At 38.5% G+C, this 8228-nt stretch overlaps 1 non-coding gene across 1 annotated transcript; it reads left to right on the forward strand.

Moving 5' to 3' along the window:
- The first annotated feature begins 202 nt into the window (after positions 1-202).
- LOC128578586 (U4 spliceosomal RNA) lies at positions 203-343 on the forward strand. Its single transcript, XR_008377738.1, has one exon. It is a non-coding gene; the product is annotated as a U4 spliceosomal RNA (small nuclear RNA).
- Positions 344-8228: the final 7885 nt, after the last annotated feature.

Here is an 8228-nt window from a genome sequence, read left to right on the forward strand (position 1 = left end):
GTAAAAACAAAGTATAGAATTATTTATCTAGATTTGTGAAGTGTGGTTTTGGTAATCTGATGGGGATTGCATTGAATTTGTAAATCACATTGGGTGATATGGGCATTTTAACAACGTTGATTCTACCTATCCATGAGCATGATATGCTTCTCCATTTTTTTGTATCTTCTATGATTTCTTTCCTTTAAAGTTTTATAGTTCTAGCTTTGTGCAGTGGCAGTATCATAGCCAATGAGGTTTATCCAAGGCATGATTATTGCTAATTGAAAACTTTTCCCAATACTCTGCCATGACGACTTGCGATATAGTCATCACTGGCAATTTTTGATGGTCTCTACAGAGACTGAATTAAAAAATAAATAAATGAATTTTCATAGTTCTCCTTGGAGAACTATGGAGATATTTCACCTCCTTGGTTAAGTATATTCCTAAGCATTTTATTTTCTTTGTAGCTATTGTGAATGGTATTGAGTCTTCAATTTGACTCTCAGCTCGACTATTATTAGTATATAGAAATGCTACTGATTTAGGTACATTGATTTTGTATCTTGGGACTTTCCTGAATTTATTTATCAATTCCAGGAAACTCTTGGTGAAATCTTTGGTATTTTCTAGATACAAGATCATATAATTAGCAAGGAATGATAGTTTGACCTCATCTTTCCCTATTTAGATATGCTTTATACTCTTCTCTCATATGAGTACCCTGGCTAGGTTTTCCAGCTTTATGTTGAATAGGAGTGGTGACAATGGGCATCATTGTTTTGTTCCAGTTCCTAGAGAGAATGCTTTCAGAATGCATTCACTATGATGTTGGCTGAGGGTTTGTCATATATGGCTTTTCTAATTCTGAGGTATGTCCCTAGTATGTCTAGTTTATTGAAGGGTTTATTATAAAATGGTGCTGGATTTAGTCAAATGTCTTTCCTGCATCTATTGCCATGAGTATATATCTTTGGTTTTGCTTTTGTTTATGTGGTGAATCACGTTTATTGATTTATGTATATTGAACCACCCTTGTATCTCTAGGATGAAGTCCACTTGGTCCTGGTAGATTTTTTTTTTTTTTGTCCTCATCTAAAGAACTAGTAATAAAAGTAAGAAGATTTGTTTTTCATGTGCTATTGAATTTGGTTTTCTAGTATTATATTGAGAAATTTTGCATCTTTATTTACAAGGGATACTGATCTGTCATTTTCTTTTTATGTGTGTGTGTCCATACCTGGCTTTGGTATCCAGGTGATACTGGCTTTGTAGAATGAGTTGGGGAAGACTCTCTCCTTCTCAGTGCTATGTAATAATTTCTGCATTATAGGTACCAGTTCTTCTTTATAGATTTAGTAGAATTCAGATGTGAATCCTATGGTCTGCAGCTTCTTTTGTTGAAAAACTTTTCATTACTACTTAAATGTCACTGCTCATTTATTGTCCTGATCAGAAGTTCTATTCCTTCCCGATTGAGTGTGTGGAGGTTATGTGTTTTCAGAAATTGGTCCATTTCCTCTATAATTACTAATTTATATGCTAGAGATTTTCATACTATTTACAGATAATGTTTTCCATTTCTTTTCTATCAGTTGTAATATCTCCTCTTTCATTTCTGATTGAGGTTATTTGGGCCCTTTCTCTTCTATTCCTTGTTCATCTAGCAAGAAGTCAATAAATTGTATTTATCTTTTCTAAGAACCAACTTTTTTTTCCTCTGGCCTTTTGTATTAGTTTTTAATTTTCCATTTATTTTATTTCTCACTTTTTTAAACAAATAACTTTGTTATTTGGTTTTTTTCTTCTGGCCTTGGGTTTTGTTTGCTCACCATTTGCCTGTTCCTTGACATGTGACATTTGGTTGTTAATTTGTCACCTTTCTGACTTTTGGATGTGGACATTTAAAGGCATGAATTTTTTCCATAGATTCCCTTTGTTTAATCCCACAGATTTTTTTAACTTAATTTTTATTAAATCATAACTATATACATTTATGGGGTACAATGTGATGATTCGACACAAAGGAAAACAAAGACATTTGCCCCAGAATGTTTATTGCAGCTCAATTCACAATAGCCATGTCATGGAAGCAGCCTAAATTGTTAGGCTAGCCAAAAGTTTATCAATTTGATTAATCTTTTCAAAGAACTAACTTTTTGTTTCATTGATCTTCTGAATGATTCTTTTGTTTTAAATTTCATTTAATTCTGCTCTAATTCTGTTTTTTTTTTTTTTCTTCTGCTGGATTTGGGGTTGGATTGTTCTTCCTTTTCTAATACCTTGAGATGTATCCATTAGGTTGTTGATCTCTTTCCATTTTCTTGATGAAGGTTTCTAATGCTATAAAATTTCCACTTAGGACTGCTTTTGCAGTATCCCACAGGTTTTGATAATTTGTGTCATCAGTATCATTTTCTTCCAACAGTTTGGTGATTTCCTTCTTAATCTTGTCTTTGACCCAGCTATCTTTCAGCCTAAGGATGTTTAGTTTCCATGACTTTGAGTATGAAGATTTCTGTTTCTGTTGAGATCAACTTATTCCATGATGGTTCAAGATGATACAAAGAATCATTTATATTCTTTTAAATTTGTTGAGATTAGACTTGTGCCCTAAGATATGATAAATTTTGGAGATGATCCATGGGCTGATGAGAAGAATGTGTATTCAGTTTTATTTGGAGGAAACATTCTACAGATGTCTGTTAAGTCCACTTGTTCTAAGGTCAAGTTTATTATTTATTTGTTTAGTTTTTTTCTTGTAGGATCTATCCAAAACTGCAAAAGGGGCATTAAAATCTCCAACTATTATAGTGCAGGAAGATATCAAATTGTTCATATCCAATGGGGTTTTCTTTATAAATTGAGGAGCATTTAGGTAGGGCACATCAATGTTAATTATCAAAATCTCTTCATATTCAGTATTTCCCTTGACAAATATGCAGTGTCCATCCTTTGCTTATCTTTGCTGGTTTAAATCTTATTGTACTGCCAAATAAAATTGCAACTCCTGCTTTTTTCTGCTTTCCATTTGCATGTATTATTGTCCATCCCCTCACCCTGAGTCTTTTTTTTATCCTTTGAGGAAAAATGAGTCTCTTAAAGTCAACAGATACCAAAAAAAAAAAAAAAAAAAAAGTCAACAAATACCTGGCCTGAGGTTTTTTTGTTTTTTTTTTTTGTTTGTTTGTTTTTATATAGTCAGCCAAACTGTGCCTCTTTAGAGGGCAGTTTAAGCCATTCCCATTAATTGAAAGAATTGATTATCAAAGGCTAGTGAATATTTTTAATACTTTCACCATTGTGGGAGTTATATTTTGTTTTATAAATTCTGGGTGAGTTTACTTTGGTAGTAGACCATTGTGCTGGTCATTATGGAAAATGGGTTTGAGTATTTCCTCAAGAGCTGGCCTAGTTATGGCAAATTTCCTCAACATATGTATATCAGTAAAGCATTAGATTTCTTCATCACAAATGAAACTCAGTTTAGCTGGATACAGGATCCTAAGCTGAAAATTGTTTTTTTGTAAATTGTTTTTTACTTACAATGTGTCTAGGAGATGCTTTATTTGGATTTGCTGGGGTTCTGAAACTGTCTACTATCTGAATTTCTCTATCACTTGCAATGCTTGAGAAATTTTCCTCCATAATATCTTGAAGTAGAGCATCTGTGCCTTTAGGACCATCCTCTTCTCTAGGAATTCCTATAAGTCAGATGTTTGATATTTTCACGACTCTCTCAGAGAATGATCTGTTTTTGCTTTCCATTTCTCTTCCTCTTTGAGTGCTTGGGATCATTCAAGAGCCTTGTCTTCAATTTCAGAGATCCTTTCTACTGCCTGCTGAACTCTATTACTGAGGGATTCTACTGTATTTTGAAGCTCCTCAAATAACTTTTTCATTTCCTTGAGCTCTGCTATCTCTTTTCTGATCATGTTCTTATCCTTGATGATTTTGTTTTTGAATTCATTAATTTCTTGAAACAACTTTTCCACAACTCTTTGGATTTCTATTTCCACTTTTTCCTCCATTCTATTCATTTTATCTGCCATCCATATTCTGAATTCTATTTCTGACAATTCAGCCATTTGTCTATGAATGGCATCTTCTGTTGTATCTCCTTTGTCATTCCTTGGGGGAGTTGATCTACTCTGATAATTCATGTTGCCAGTGTTCTTCTGCTGGTTCCACCCCATGATTATTTTCTGAAATTTGGCTAATAAAACTGGCTGTGTGATATTGGATTTGGGGCCCCACGAAGTGGAGTTGACCATCCCTTTACCAGCAAGCTGGGGCTAGTGATTTTGGCCTTTCCCCTACAGTTTTACAAAGATCCCTTTCAGAGCTATAGCCATAGACTCTGAGGACCTGCTTGGTGTGATAGCACAAGCTGACTCTGTCTTGTATTCAGCCAGCCTCTATCCAATCCTAATGATTTGTGTTATTAGGATGAAATCTCAGCTGGGGAGAGATTCAAGCAACTCTGGAGCCCTGCCCATACCAGCAACAGCTTGAGGAGGAGAATCAGTCTTTCCCGCTATAAAACAACCACCACTCAACCTTGGAGGGTCTCCAAGTTGAAAGCACAGGTCAAGAGTTCTAATTTGATTTTCCCAGGAAGTACAAGCACTACTCAACAGAGAGCATCCAAAGACAGTTCTGTCCCAGTAACCTAAGGGGCTGGAGTCTGGTTCACTCCAATGAGCCATGGAGTCAGAGGTGTACATCCCACCAAAGAATCAGTCCAGGGGAGTCAGTGCCTCCACTCCCTGGCCATGCACCGCTGCTGGAAACCCCAAGGAGCTTCAGCCTAGTTCCCTCCAGTGAGCAATGGAGTCAGGGTGGTGTGCCTGTCAAAGTCAGAGGGGAGTTAGCACCTCTGCCTCTGCCCCCACCACACACTGCCAGTGGCAACCCAAAGGTGCTGGTACCTGGTTCCCTCCAGTGAACAATGGAATCAAGGAAGGGCACCATCGAAGTCTGACCCAAGGCATCAGCGCCTCCACCCACTGTGCACTGTCACAGCATGGTGCATCTCTCTCCCACATGTGTCCCTCTCTCCCCATGTCCTCCAACTTCCACTCAAGTCACTGTTTCCACACTACTATCCAGTAGCCCCCATAATGCCCAGACCTCTTGGGGGAATTGCTAAACACTCTGGGCTGTGCAGAGGGTAGGCCTTCAGCCTGCCAGGCAAGGTGAGAAGGGTGGAGTGGGAGTTCATAATTGTGGGGAAAATATTTGCTCAATTTTATTCTGGGCAGGATGATGCCTAGGCTCACAAGTGGGACATCCCTGAAGAAGGGGGCCTTGTGTTTAGATTTTCTCTTTTATTGGGTTATAATAAGAGGTTTTTTGCAGGGAGCACACAGTGAGCCTCCTGCTTAGAGAAGGCAGCTCACATCCTCTTGGTGATGGGCTTTGTACTTGGAATTTGTTTTCTTGGAGTCGCAGCTTGCCTCAGAAGTTACGATGTGCTCTTGTCTATCTCTTTAAATGAGTGGGTGAGTTTGAGAGCCTTCTCTTCAAGCTCTGAGATTCTTTCTTCTCTTTGGCTTAATATATTGCTGAAACTTGTTGCTTTGTTTTAAAAGTTCTTAAATGATGATGGTCATCATCACTTATACATATATCTTTTCTTATGTTATCTAGTTCTTTGGTGACTTTTCCACTAATTTCCTAAAATTTGGGGGGAGGAATTTTTGTTATTGTTGTTGATTTTCTACTTTCTCTTCAATTCCATTTATCTTATTTGCCATCCATATTCTGAATTCCATTTCAACAATTTCCTTGTTTTTGAAGTTCACTGTTGTAGCTCCATTGTGATCCATTGGGGGTATTGATCTGCTTTAATTTTTCATGTTGCCATGGTTTGTTACTGGTATCTTCTTATGCAGTATGTCTTTCTTCAGCTCAGGGCTAATAGGCTTGCAGGGCACCTCTTCCATTCTGGGAACTCTTCTGTTTTTATCAGAGTAAGTGGATGTCCCTAGATGTTCCCTCTGGAATGTTGAGGTGTCAGGGGATGGTTATGTACAATAGAAACCTATCATGCAGCTTTTTCTAATTTTTTATGTTCATCTCTGAGTTCTTCTGACTATGCTGAATGCTGTTTGTGTTGGGTATTGGGTTATTCACCAAATAGTTATAGGATGTTCCAGTTAGAAGCTGGGCAGGATGATTTTCACTGAGGCTGATGTTGTGTGGATTATTCTATCTAGGATCTTCCCACAGAGGTGGCAGAAGCAGCTATGTGGGCCTATTTAAACAGTTGCCATAGGTTCCTGGCTGTGGATGTTTGCTCATACCAGACCACAGTGTTCTGGTGGCTCAAAGCTGTGGGATCCCTGGCAGGACATTGGATTTTGGGGCTATTCCTCTGGCCCTGATGGGGTAGTAGAAATTTGGGGGTGGTGTTTTGGAACCTAAGTGCAGTGCTGGAGTCTTGTCAATGGTGATTTGGGACTAGTAGGAGCTATCAAAGCACAAAGGCAGAAACATAGGCACCAGCATGAGTGCCTCAGAGCCAGGACTGAGGAGGAGCCTGAGGCTTCTGAGCAATTCTCTGAGCAAGAAGCAGGGATGTACCAGCATTGGTGCTGCTTTGACCTGGAAGGTCAGGGCTAAGCAGGCAGATAGCACTTGGGGCCTGGAGGGTGGTATCAAATTGAATAAGTGGCTTGATCCTCTGCAGCTTAAAGAATGTGCAGATGCCAAGTCAGGACACAAGTTAATTTCAGCGACCTAGGGACCACAGAATTTTCCCAACACTATGCAGCACCTGACAAAGCAGTCATTCAAAGTCTCTAAGGTTGGAGCCGCAGCACCAGACTCAATTCCTGGGCTCAGATTCTATTTCACTGTAGGGGAGAAGTGCTTAGTTTTCAGTCTCAAGATATGTGTCAGGGAAGCATCAGTTAGTCCACTTCCTCTGTAGCCTGGTGTGATTCTGGAACTATGTACCTGAGAACTCAGGATGGCTTTAGCTGCTGTCCAATCCACACTGCATCTGTTGTGTGGTGTAATGGTTGAAAAGACTCCAGTCAGATACACAGTCCAACCAGGTAGAGGTGTGTGGCAGTGAAGAAAACCATCTTACAATTCACAGAGTGCCAGCAGATTGAGCACGATGCCCTAGAGCTCTACCCTCCTATTCTTCCCTGCACATTCTTTGATGTTGTTATAAATATCACCTCATCACCTTTTCCCCCCTCACATCAAGTGCCCTATGTTTCTTCTTTGTGATTTCACAGTGTTGGTTCACAGATGAACTATCCATAAGTAGGCAACTGCCTGCATTTTGCACCTCTTTCCTTGAGATTAGTGTGCTGGCAGGCTAATTCTAGTCCACTATTTTTTCCATCCTAAAACTTTTAAAAATATAATCAAGAGTATGCTAACCTGTTAGTAATATTAGCAGAAATATGGCAGGGGCTCTCCTCAAGTGGCATTTACCATCTAGCGGGGGAGGCCACATTGAATGTAGGCAGGTTTGTCTCCAGAATGCTTGTTTTTAACTACTGCCTTTTCCTTGGAAATGACATCCTGCACCTAAAATTATGACTCTTAAAGTTTGGTTTTTCAATGGTTTTCATCTTATAATTTGTGATAGATTTTGCAAAGAACAATGGCCTTAGGATATAATTAAATTATACTTAATTGTGCAACTAGGAACAAGTGTATTGTGGTAGCTGTTAGCTAATGGAATCTCATTTTCCATCCTGTACTTTCTTTACTGAAATATTGATAAAGAAAAGCCATATAGACGCATGTAAGGTTGCAGTAACACTGGAAATTAATAACTCCCAGATGGTAGAAAAGAATTCTGCTGAACAAAAGAAATAGTCTGAAAAATCCAATGGGTTAGTTCTATCTCTAGAAACAGAATACCTCTTGGCTCTTAAAAAGGAGGTATCTAGTACAGGAAATTGGTTACATAGGAGATAGAAGAACAAAGAAGAAAATAAGTAATAAAAATCAGAGAAGAAATAAATGAAATTGAAATAAAAAAATAAAAATACAACAAAAGGAGGGGACAAAGATGGCTGACTAGAAGCGGCTTTCATGAGAAGTCCCCATCCAGGAGAAACACTGGACTGAAGAGGACTCAGAGTAGTTGCAATTGTGGAATTGAGGACAAGGAAAAGAAATCAAGGTGCTCAGAATCTCCACTGAGACAAAACTGCAAGAATGAAGATGAGAGAGAGGAAGGAAGAGAATAGAGGAAAATTATGGAGCAGTCCAGA

Source organism: Nycticebus coucang, chromosome X, assembly GCF_027406575.1.
Source record: "Nycticebus coucang isolate mNycCou1 chromosome X, mNycCou1.pri, whole genome shotgun sequence".
In the NCBI taxonomy this organism is placed as follows: Eukaryota; Metazoa; Chordata; class Mammalia; order Primates; family Lorisidae; genus Nycticebus; species Nycticebus coucang.